The sequence below is a fragment of the Triticum aestivum genome, chromosome 5B, assembly GCF_018294505.1.
Source record: "Triticum aestivum cultivar Chinese Spring chromosome 5B, IWGSC CS RefSeq v2.1, whole genome shotgun sequence".
Taxonomy (NCBI): domain Eukaryota; kingdom Viridiplantae; phylum Streptophyta; class Magnoliopsida; order Poales; family Poaceae; genus Triticum; species Triticum aestivum.
The window spans coordinates 153,313,038-153,325,804 of NC_057807.1; positions in this window are offsets into that span (position 1 = coordinate 153,313,038).

Genomic DNA, 12,767 nt, shown 5'->3' on the forward strand with positions numbered 1-12,767 from the left:
CCCTTGAATTGAATGCTTGCAGATTCCAGCTTAGTCCAATGCACATGCACTATTATTATTATACACACCGTTCGGTCGTGTAAGTGAAAGGCAAGAAAGACGATATATGATGGACTAATTGAGATGAGAGAAGCTGGTATGACCTCGACCTCTCTTGTTTTTGTAAATAGGATTAGTCCATCGTTCCTGATTCAGCCTATTATGTATAAACATGTTTGCAATGAAAATTAGAGATTATAGTTGCTTATGCCATGCTTAATTAGCTAGGAGCTTATAATGGTTTACCTTGCGTGCCAACATGCTATTAAAATGGTTGTGATGTGGTATGATAGGGTGGTATCCTCCATTGAATGATTCGAGTGACTTGACTTGGCACATGTTTACAGATGTAGTTGAAACAATCAACATAGCCTTCATGATATTTATGTTCATGATGGATTATATCCTACTCATGCTTGCACTCAGTGTTGATTAATTTTAATGCATGTTCATGGCTGTTGTCGCTCTCTTGTTGGTCGCTTCCCATTCTCTTTCTAGCCTTCACTTGTACTAAGCGGGAATACTGCTTGTGCATCCAAAATCCATAAACCCCAAAGTTATTCCATATGAGTCCACCATACCTTCCTATATGCGGTATCTACCTGCCATTCCAAGTAAATTTGTATGTAGCAACCTCCAAATCTTCAAATGAAATTATGTTTTGTATGCTCGAACAGCTCATGTATCAACTAGGGCTGTCAGTATCTTCCATGCTAGGTGGGTTATTCCCAAGAGGAGTGGACTCCGCTCCTCACTCATGAGAAAACAGCTGGTCACCGGGATGCCTAGTCCCATGCTCAACTTTAATTAAAATAATTGCAAACAAAACTCCCCCAGGATTATTGTTAGTTGGAGGCACCAGTTGTTTCGGGCAAGCCATGAATTGATGCTTGTTGGTGGCGGGGGAGTATAAACTATACCATTCTGTTTGGGAACCGCCTATAATGTGTGTATCATGGAAGATATCGAGATCTCTCAGTTGATATGTTGATATTGAAAGTATACCGCTCAAAATATTATTTATCTCTATTTCAAAATCGAGCCTCTACAAATCCCTGCTTTCCTCTGCGAAGGGCCTATCTATTTACTTTTATGTTGAGTCATCACCCTCTTATTAAAAAGCATCCGACGGAGAGCACCGCTATCATTTGCATGCATTACTATTATTTTATGTTGGGTATGACTATGACTGGATCTCTTTTACCATGAATTACAATGTTTAGTCAGTCCTTGATCTTCAAAGGTGCTCTGCATTTATGTATTGCGGTCTCAGAAAGGGCTAGCGAGATACCATCTTGTTATATCATATTATGATTGTTTTGAGAAACTGTTGTCATCTGAGATTTATTATTATTGCTCGCTAGTTGATTATCCCATTGATATGAGTAAACATGAGACCTAAGTGTTATTGTGAATATGGTTAGTTCACAATCTTTGCTGAAAACTTGAATGCTGGCTTTACATATTTGCAACAACAAGAGCAAACAGAGTTTGTAAAAGTTTTTCTTTATCACTTTCAGTTTGTCAACTGAATTGCTTGAGGACAAGCAAAGGTTTAAGCTTGGGGGAGTTGATACGTCTTCGTCGTATCTACTTTTCCAAACACTTTTGCCCTTGTTTTGGGTTCTAACTTTCATGATTTGAATGGAACTAACCCGGACTGACGTTGTTTTTAGCAGAACTATCATGGTGTTATTTTTGTGTAGAAATAAAAGTTCTCGGAATGACCTGAAAATCCACGGAGCAACTTTTTGGAATTAATAAAAAATACTAGCGAAAGAATTAGCACCAGGGCCCACACCCTGTCCACGAGGGTGGGGGCGCGCCCCCCTAGAGCGCGCCCCCTACCTCGTGGGCCCCCGGAAGCTCCACCGACCTCAATTCCAACTCCATATATTCACGTTCGGGGAGAAAAAAATTAGAGAGAAAGATTCATCATGTTTGACGATACGGAGCCGCCGCCAAGCCCTAAGCTCCTCGGGAGAGCTGATCCGGAGTCTGTTCGGGGCTCCAGAGAGGGGAATCCGTCGCCGTTGTCATCATAAACCATCTTCCATCACCAATTTCATGATGCTCACCGCCGTGCGTAAGTAATTCCATCGTAGGATTGCTGGACGGTGATGGGTTGGATGAGATTTACCATGTAATCAAGTTAGTTTTGTTAGGGTTCGATCCCTAGTATCCACCATATTCTGAGATTGATGTTGCTATGACTTTGCTATGCTTAATGCTTGTCACTAGGGCCCGAGTGCCATGATTTCATATCTGAACCTATTATGTTTTTGTGAATATATGTGAGTTCTTGATCCTATCTTGCAGGTCTATAGTCACCTATTATGTGTTATGATCCGACAACCCCGAAGTGACCATAATCGGGACCACTCTTGGTGATGACCGTAGTTTGACGAGTTCATGTATTCACTAAGTGTTAATGGTTTGGCCCAGTACTCTATTAAAAGGAGGCCTTAATATCCCTTAGTTTCCATAAGCACGTATGACTATATTCAAAATACATGCCTACATTACATTGATGAACTGGAGCTAGTTCTGTGTCACCCTATGTTATAACTATTACATGAGGAATCGCATCCGACATAATTATCCATCACTGATCCAATGCCTACGAGCTTTTCACATATTGCTCTTTGCTTAGTTACTTTGTCGTTGCCACTGTTACAATTACTACAAAACTGTTGTTGTTACTTTTGTTGTTGTTACCGTTACTTCCATACTACTTTGCTACAAAATACTTTGCTGCAGATACTAAGTTATCCAGGTGTGGTTGAATTGACAACTCAACTGCTAATACTTGAGAATATTCTTTGGCTCCCCTTGTGTTGAATCAATAAATTTGGGTTGAATACTCTACCCTCGAAAACTGTTGCGATCCCCTATACTTGTGGGTTATCACAGGCAGGCAAATCTGGGTACGCCATTCCCAGAACACCGACAGTAGTCCCCAGGCCCAAGGCACACTCGTACTTGGCTTCGAGGCGAAGCCAAAGGGCAAGTGCGGAGCACCGCGGGCCCTAAAAGCCTGCGGCCTTGGGTGACGTGTGGTGATTGTTGGGACGTGGGCGTGTCCACTTCCCCGCATAACCTTGGCAACCGTTCCTGGTTGAAAAAAGGCTGGAGCCTACCACTAAGCCTTAATTGCCTTCCTTTCATCTTGCTCCAGATCCCCTTCTCCCTCTGCATCGAAAACCTCCAGATATGCCGAACCTCTCCACCAAGCTCACACCCAATGGCCACCGAGAAGGCGAAATCTTTGACCCCGACCGCGCACTTGGCTCCTTGGTTCGAGCCAGCCTGAGCTCGTCCACTATCACTAAAGAGAAGCCTGTTTGTCCAGTTGACGGTGGACAACAGTGACGAGGGGGGGAGATGGCGCTCCGAGTCGGCTCCACCAAGCCGGAATCCCTAGGTGGCACCTTCTACCCCTTCTTCCTGCACAACGTCCTTGCCGGGCTGGTTCCTCCTTTCTCCAGCTTCTTCTATACCATCCTCCGCCATTACTGGCTCCATGCCCTCCATCTTCATCCCAACTCCGTCCTCCTCCTGTCAATCTTTGCCTTCTACTACGAGGCATTCGTGGGGGTGATGCTCTCTGTCACACTATTCCGCCACTTCTTCTACCTCCGGACAAACAGCGACCAGTACTCTGGGTGCGCTGGCTTCATTGCTGCCAACAGCAGCAAAGCAATCTCTCGTGCCGGGAAGAAGGTGGAGGACTTCTGGAACAAGTGGATCTTCCTGGACGCCAAGCGCTCCCACGCTTGGCTGGAGCCGCCGACTCCCCGGGAAGGATGGGCTCACGAGAAGCTCACTGATTCCCGTGTGGAGCCACTGCTGGAGAAGATGATGGCTGACCTGCAGGCGGAGAGACTAACGGGGGCCATGATCGTCTGGGAGTTCCTGACACAACGCCTGGCGCCTCTCCAGGCACACTCGCGCCCCCTGTGGAAATTCGCGGGCGCGGAAGACAATCTCCAGTTGCACCTTGATGACTTGTCCGATGAGGAGCTGGGCAAGGATATGCGCACCTTGCTTCGGAAGGAGCAGGGTGGCCCCCCGGACAGCCATCTCCCACTGTACCATTGTGAGGATGGTGAGAAGATAGCCGCAGCCATGCCTGTCTTCAATGCGCGGGGGCTCGTGCCGCTGGAGCCTTCTCTGCCTCCATGTTCCCCAGTGCTGGTGTCCTCCAGTGATCCCTTCTCGGAAGCCACCTTGGAGGGTGCGGGAGAGACTTATCCCTGAAGGTAGAGCAAGCTCCTCCGTGCCCTCTCTGATGACGACACCGACGAGAACCCAGTCAGGGAGTCGTCGTGCTCCGTTGGGGTCACCACGAGATCTGGGGGGCCCCTCTGAGGAGGCTGAAGCAGGGGGTCCCGAAGAGGGACAAGTCGGTGCTGATCCCCCGAGGCGCCGCCCCTGTTTCGTTGCCGGCATCCTCTGTAGAGCCGCCCATGTTCTCATCCGCCCCTGAGAGTGCAGCATTGCACGTCCCTGGGAATCTGGCGCTCCTGGGCAGGAGGAAATACATCGTCGAGGACCAGTAAGTGTATCTCTTTGCCCTTGCTCTTTGATTTTGATGTAATACTCAAACTCTTCATCTTGATGTCAGGCTGACATGGTGGCAAAGAGGAGGAAGGAGGACGCTAGAGCCCACTAAGCCAAGTGTCCTGCTGTAGTCGCGGTGGCTCTGGCCCAGAAGGACGGGACTTCCCCTTACGCTACTGCGGCGGTGTCGCCCTCCCGAAGCTCTGGGGCCCAGCCTTAGGAGGAGAGAACTCATGCGGCCGAGCTGACTCCGGAAGTGCTCGCCCTCAGCTCGTCTGCTAAGGGCCCGAAGGCTCCAGAGCCCCCGGCCCTCTCTGTCGCTGCTGCTTCGCCAGTCCTGACGTCGGTGACGTCTCCTCTCCCATCTAGCACATCGTCGTGCTGTGGTTCTGCTGCCGCACCTGGTGCTCGGGAAGAGGCCCTGTCGGTGTCAAAACCGGCAGATCTCGGGTAGGGGGTCCCGAACTGTGCGTCTAGGCGGATGGTAAAAGGAGACAAGGGACACGATGTTTTACCCAGGTTCGGACCCTCTTGATGGAGGTAAAACCCTATGTCCTGTTTGATTAATATTGATGATGTGTATTACAAGAGTGGATCTACCACGAGATCAAGGAGGCTAAAACCCTAGAAGCTAGCCTATGGTATGATTGTTGTAATGGAGGTTGTGTCCTACGGACTAAAGCCCTCTGGTTTATATAGACACCGGAGAGGGCTAGGGTTACACAGAGTCGGTTACAATGGTAGGAGATCTACATATCCGTATTGCCAAGCTTGCCTTCCACGCCAAGGAAAGTCCCATCCGGACACGGGACGGAGTCTTTGGTCTTGTATCTTCGTAGTCTTGGAGTCCGGCGGATGATGATAATCCGGCTGTCCGGACACCCCCTAGTCCAGGACTCCCTCAGTAGCCCCTGAACCTGGCTTCAATGATGATGAGTCCGGCGCGCATAATGTTTGGCATTGCAAGGCGGGTTCCTCCTTTGAATAATCCAGAGAAGATTGTGAACACCTGGATAGTGTCCGGCTCTGCAAAATAAATTCCACGTTCCACCGTAGAGAGAATAATATATACACAAGTTCAATCTGCTGACGTATTTTGCGGCATGACGTCACACCACTACCAAGCCTTTACTTGAATCGTTTTTTATTATACCACCTCGGCGCGTTTAGCGAAGCGGTTTCCTTGGCACGTCTTGTCGAAGCAGAGATCGTGTTCCCCTTATTCCGGGATTCTCATCAATACGGACGTGGATAACCTAACCGCGCCATTGATGGTGGTGCTTGGGAGATAAGCGAGTTTTACCAGGCTAGTGGGGACGCATAGTCTTCGTCCTCCTATATATAAGGGATAAGGATTCACCTTTTCACCTATGCCTTCTTCCTCCTTTGCTTATCCATCTCCGCGCACTCGAGCTCCAGCGCCCAAGTTCGCGCATCTCGCCTCGACCTTCTCCGACCATGTCCGGAGCGGGAGGTAAATGGTTGGCCTCCACCGTTAAGGAGGAGCACATCACAAAGCTGCGCAGCGCCGGATACCTTTCTGGCGACGTCACGCATCGGCTGCCCGACGAGGGGCAGCTCATCCCCACCCCAGGCCCCATGAGAGGGTCGTTTTCCTCCCCCACTTCCTCCGCGGACTGGGCTTTCCACTTCACCCCTTTGTCCGGGGGCTCATGTTCTACTACGGCCTGGATTTCCATGATCTGGCGCCGAACTTCATCCTCAACATCTCGGCGTTTATCATCGTGTGCGAGGCCTTCCTCTGCATCTAGCCCCACTTCGGCTTGTGGCTCAAGACCTTCAATGTCAAGCCAAAGGTAGTGAAGGGCACTCAAGCGGAGTGCGGAGGCGCCATGTTGGGCAAGATGCCCAACGTCCTTTGGTTCGAAGGGGCCTTCGTGGAATCCGTCAAGGGGTGGCAGTCGGGGTGGTTCTATATCACCGAGCCGCGCGACCCTACGTGGGCGGCGGCCGCCGAGTTCAGATCTGGTATCCCTACACAGCTCACCTCCTGGGGTAATTCGAAGGAGCTAACGGGACTCCAAGCCTGTATCCAGAAGCTGGTGAACAAGAAGCTCAGGCTGGTTAATGTGGTCCAAGTCATGCTCGTCCGCTGGATTCTCCCATGCCAAGAGCGGGCATTCAATCTGTGGGAGTTCGATCCGGAACAGCACCAGGCGTTGAGCGGGCTCTTCGACACGATGTACGAAGGCGCCTGGAGGGTGCTGTTTAAGGGCGCCGAAGCCCCCGCATCCGCGACGGAAGATCGCGGATTTCACCCGCAGCGTCCAGCTGACGAGGTAAGTGATTCTACCCTTTACGGGACACTTGTTGTTAATAGTTCAACCCTAAGCGGGTTTTAATCTCCCTTTTCCTTTGACAGGAATGGATGAAGAAGGTCGAGCAGCTCATCTGCCCGGCTCCCATGCCAGAAGACCCAGTGGACGCCCGTCTAGCCGGGTTGCTGGTTCCGGCACCGCACGTGGTGCCGGAGAAGAAGGCCAAGAAGGTGGCCACGGGTACTCGAAAGAGTTCCCGTTTTCAGGTGTCCGACGACTCCAAGGCGGATTCCTCCCCCGAAGATGAGGAGGAGGAAGAAGACTCTCTCCCAGAGGAGGGAGAGAGAAAGAGGAAGGCCTCCCCAACAGGGGAGGCCGAAGGGTCCAAGAGGGGAAGAAGTATTCCCCCGGACAGCTCCGCCAACACCAACGTTGGCGATGAAGAGTGGCCCTCAAGGGCCAGGCCTCAGGTGAGATCGTAAGTATCCGGATCCCTAAATGGTCTGCAATTTCCTTAGTGTCACATAGTGTCCTTCTAATGCCGCATACCTCCTGCAGTCCGGCCGACGATGATCTCCCTGCTTCATCGAGCGGGTCGTTGGCTGCATCGGATGTGGAATCCATTCCGACTGCCTCCACCCCTCGCGCCGCTGAGGACGCCAAGGTGGGATCCCGGGAAGGGACCCATCAGGAGGAGGCTCCGGAGGCGCTGCAAGGCAGCCTCCCAGACTTTGCGCCGGACTCTACGCCAGAACCTGCAGTGGTTCCAAAGTCCGGCAGGCGGCCCCTTCGCAAGAAGGGCAAGACCGTGACACCGGCGGCCCCCGTCCAACCGGAGGCGCCAGACGACTTGTTGGAGGCGCTCAAAGGCGCTTCCATCGAGGAAGAACACCGCACTATCATGAGTGCGGTGATTCAGAAGGTTCGGCTCGCCAAGAGCGGGCTGACCGAAGCCTGCAGCAGCCTTCTAACAGGCTTTGAGGTAAGAAGTTAAAATTATGCAATGTAATACCGCATAGACAGTAGCCCCTGATGCTCGGTTCGGTGTTCGGAAAGAAAAGCCGGTCTGAGGATCTAAAGAAGATATACGCAGGGTTGCTAAAAAAGTGTGTCAATATGGGTTTGCAGGCTGCGCTACTGACCTCTGCCGCACTGACTGCAGAGGTCGGTGCATTGAAGCAGGATCTCGAGCAGTCCGAGCAAGAGCTCGGCCGTGCCAAGAAGCAGCTCGAGGACAAAGAAGGTGAGTAACACCACTTTGAATAGTTACCTTGCAGAAAAGGATTTAGGTTGCAATGAAAGAATAACAAGGATAACATGGGTACTGCAAGGGCCACGAACGAGGTGGCAACCCTGAAGGAGGTTGTGTCCGCGGCCGAACGCAATGCGGCCGCGGAACGGGCAGAGCGAGAGAAGCAGGAGGCACGGGTGGAGGAGGTGCGGCAAGAGCTCCAGGCTCTCATGGAGAAGCATGAGAGTTTGGAGCGCGACTCAAAGACCCGAGAGTACGAGCTCGCCTCGGCTCTCGAAAGTGCCAAGTCTGCCAAGGCCGAGGCCCGTAAGGCCCTTCAGGAGGTTGAAGATGTGAAGAAGATAGCGGCGGGTAAGGCATTTTTCATGCAAAGCAAGCATGTTAATGTAAACTACCTGACACTTACCCGAATTCGGAGCTCTCCAGGGGCGTTTGCAGATCTGCCGCGCAGTGTGTCTGATGCCGCCGCATTCTACCGTGGCGAGGAGGGGAGCTCAACGGAGAAGGTCTTCTGGTCTCAGTACGCTGAGGCCGGCCATCCGATGCCCCCTAGCAACCAACTGAAGCAGCTGGTCGAACTCCACAAGGTAGCTAAGGAGGCCATGAAGGGCCTCATAGTTCGGCTGTGGCCTGGAGAGGCCATGCCTGGGAGCTACTTCGGCCTCGTGCGGCGGCTGGTGGATGCGCGCCCCTGGGTGGAGGTCATCAAGCGCTCCGCCTGTATTGAAGGTGCTCGTCGGTCCCTTGCCCGCGCAAAGGTGCACTGGGGCAGGCTGGATGCGGAGAGGCTTCTTACTGACCCACCGCCAGTGGGCAAGGAGTATCGTACGCCCGAAATGTACTATAAGACTGTCCTGAAGGGTGCCCGCAATATTGCGGATGAGTGCCCCAGAGATGTAATTATTGAGTAAACTCGCTATGTATTATCCTGTGCGCTGAAAACTTTGTTCATATGCGCTAAGCAATGCTTGTTTAATTTAAAATATTACCTTATGTGCGGCCGTTTATAAGATCTGAGAGATGGCAAGTCGTTGGCTTCAGCCCCCAAGCCGCGAGTGCTGGGGTGTTCGGGATAAACTTGAGCACTCTTGTTCCCATTTTTGGGTCCATCTAGGGAGGCACTCAACACAACGAACAAGGCAACCGGACTTATAATGCTTGAACACTCTCACTTAGCCATAGAATTCTATAATTTTAAATTTCGGCGAAGCCCCTAGTATTCGGAAGACCGAATTCGGGGCGCTATCCACGCCTTCGTCGGACATTATCCGGTACTTTGCTCGAAGCGGCATGAGTCTTTAGGGACCCGAAAAGACCTCTCAAACAGCGACCAGTCTCTCGCCTTATCATGCCAGTCAGTTTTAGCTTTCTCCACTGAGGCGCTCGCCCAGCTCAACCGGGGCGCAATCGCAGTGGTTCTCCCAGTGCCACCTTAGCCGACAGAACGGAATGTAAGGCACCAAAACGTGGGAGCCGGGCAAACCCAACTATTGACCCAAGACATGATTCGGAGCCGATTCATATAATGCTATAAGTTCGGGGTGCCGCACTTGTGAAAGTGTTCGGGCTTATCACACCATAATGCGGGGAACATAAGCCCCCGGTGTATTCGGCCATACCAAAATATACGGGTGCAAGATGTCATTAATGAACATATGTGTAAAGTAATGCGATAACAGGCAAAAATTGCTGCACTATTTATTCGAGGAATCCTGCTGTGAGTGCGGAAGGATACAAATAGTGCGGTAAGCAAGGGATTGGACTAAATAAACATGTCCCCCTCCAGGGGTGGGCCGCAGACTGGTGTATATAATCGAATTTAATGCTCGTAATGGAGATCACCTGAGTGTTCGTCGCAGCCTTCTTCCCTCCCTGGCTGTTGCATCGTGAGTACGACGAGTTTGCCGCCGGACAGAGCCTCTGGTGAACGGAGTCCTGTGTATACAAAGAAGGAAAATAGAAAAAAAAAGTGACACACTTGTGAGCCCCTGGTGTGGTCGAGCCGCACTCTGGGTCTGTTGTGGTCGTGCCCCTCCCCCTAGGCCCATGGTATCTCCAGAGCGTAATGATGTACGCGGAGGGTTGGTCTTGCAATCATGCGAGGGCAGGGGTTGGGGCCGCATTCCTACGCGTTCTCGGAACGTGCCAGGTGGTCTTGGTTGATGTTGCTCCGGGCGCGTTTGGCCGTGTCCGGCCGTTTAACGGCCGGACTCGAAAATTGCCTTAGAAGGCTGCTCTGTACTCCTGCCGCGAGAGCCACTGTATGTTCCTCCGTTCGAAGGGAGCGTTCCGTATTTCCGTTGACCGTGATGACTCCACGAGGGCCTGGCATCTTGAGCTTGAGGTATGCGTAATGCGGCACCGCGTTGAACTTTGCAAACGCGGTTCGTCCGAGCAGAGCGTGATAGCCGCTGCGGAACGGGACTATGTCGAAGATTAACTCCTCGCACCGGAAATTGTCCGGGGATCCGAAGACCACTTCCAGTGTGACTGAGTCTGTACAATTGGCCTCAACACCTGGTATGACGCCTTTGAAGGTCATCTTTGTAGGTTTAATCCTTGAGGGGTCTATGCCCATCTTGCGCACCGTATCCTGATAAAGGAGGTTCAGGTTACTGCCGCCATCCATCAGGACTCTCGTGAGGTGAATTCCATCGACGATTGGGTCTAAAACCAATGCGGCGAATCCGCCATGGCGGATACTAGTCGGATGGTCTCTTCGATCAAAAGTGATCGGGCAAGAGGACCATGGATTGAACTTAGGGGCGACTGGCTCCATCGCATATACGTCCCTTAGTGCACGCTTCCGCTCCCTCTTGGGTATATGGGTTGTGTATATCATGTTTACCGTCCGCACTTGTGGGGGGAAACCCTTCTGTCCTCTACTGTTCGGCGGCCGGGTCTCTTCCTCGTCATCGCTACGCAGCCCCTTGTCATTGTTTTCGGCAATTAACTTGCCTGCCTGCTTGAATACCAAACAATCTCTGTTGGTGTGATTAGCTGGCTTTTCGGGGGGTGCCATGTATCTGGCATAAGCGGTCGAGTATTCGGTCCAAATTGGACGGACTCGGAGTGGTTCTTTTGAATGGCTTCTTCCGCTGACCGGGTTTAGATCCTCGAAATCCGGCGTTGACTGTCGTATCCTCCTTGTCATCGCCGTTAATGCGGCATTTATTTTTGCTTCGACGCGACCTGCCATTGTGGTCCTTAGTATCCGGACTGCCAGAATTTTTACTGAGGTTGTTGCTGCGAGCTAGCCAGCTATCCTCTCCCGCACAGAAGCGGGTCATTAATGATGTGAGGGCTACCATGGATTTCGGCTTTTCCTGTCCTAGGTGCCGGGCTAGCCACTCGTCGCGGATGTTATGTTTGAAGGCTGCGAGGGCCTCTGCATCCGGACAGTCGACGATTTGATTTTTCTTTGTTAAGAACCGTGTCCAAAATTGTCTGGCCGATTCGTCTGGCTGCTGAATTATGTGGCTTAGGTCATCGGCGTCTGGTGGTCGCACATATGTGCCCTGGAAGTTGTCGAGGAATGCGGCTTCCAGGTCTTCCCAACACCCAATTGACTGTGCGGGCAAGCTGTTAAGCCAATGCCGAGCTGGTCCTTTAAGCTTGAGTGGGAGATATTTGATGGCGTGGAGATCGTCGCCGCGGGCCATATGGATGTGAAGGAGATAATCTTCAATCCAAACCGCGGGGTCTATTGTGCCATCGTAGGATTCAATGTTTACGGGTTTAAACCCTTCAGGGATTTGATGATCCATTACTTCATCAGTGAAGCATAGCGGGTGTGCGGCGCCTCTATATTGAGCAATATCACGACGTAGCTCGAGTGAGCGTTGTCTGCTGTGTTCGGCCCAGTCTGGGTTGTTGTATCCGGCGTGACGGTATTCGTCGTGGGTCGTGGGGCGCCCACGTGATCCGTAGATGGATCCGGATTGCCTTGCTTTCTTCTCCAATATATCTCGCAAGTCCGGCGCATTCCCACTTGGCTTCGTACTTTTGGAGCGATGCCGGGGTACGGTCTTGGTGGAGGGCCTGGATGCCTCTCTATCGCGACCACGGGGTGGTCGGTCGGCCGTATTATGCGCTGGTGATGAAGGTATGTATGCTTCCTCCTCTAATCGGGGGAGCAACTTGCGTTTTGGGTAGCTCTTGGAGGGACGTTCGAGTTCATACTCTTCGGTCGCGAGGACCTCAGTCCATCTGTCGGCCAGCAGGTCTTGATCAGCTTGAAGCTCCTGCTGCTTTTTCTTTAGGCTATTTGCCGTGGCGATAAGCCTGCGTTTAAAACGCTCTTGTTCAACGGGATCCTCTAGCACGACGAATTCATCGTCGTTGAGGCTTGCCTCGTCTCCGGAGGGAGGTATGTAATTATCATCCTCGACCTCTTCGTCTGCCGCTCTCTCGTGAGGGCTTGCTTCTGCATCCTCCTGCGCTGAATCTTGCTAGAGGGGATTGTCTTCGGCACTTTCTGGGGTGTTGTTATCTCCTATGCCGGAATCTCCATTCTTGTTGTGGCGGGATTTAGAGCGGCACCGCTGACGTCGGCGCTTGGGCTGTTTCTTTAGGGAATCTGCCTCCGCTGCTTCTTCGCCGTCCCCATCTTTTGGGGTGTCCACCATGTATAT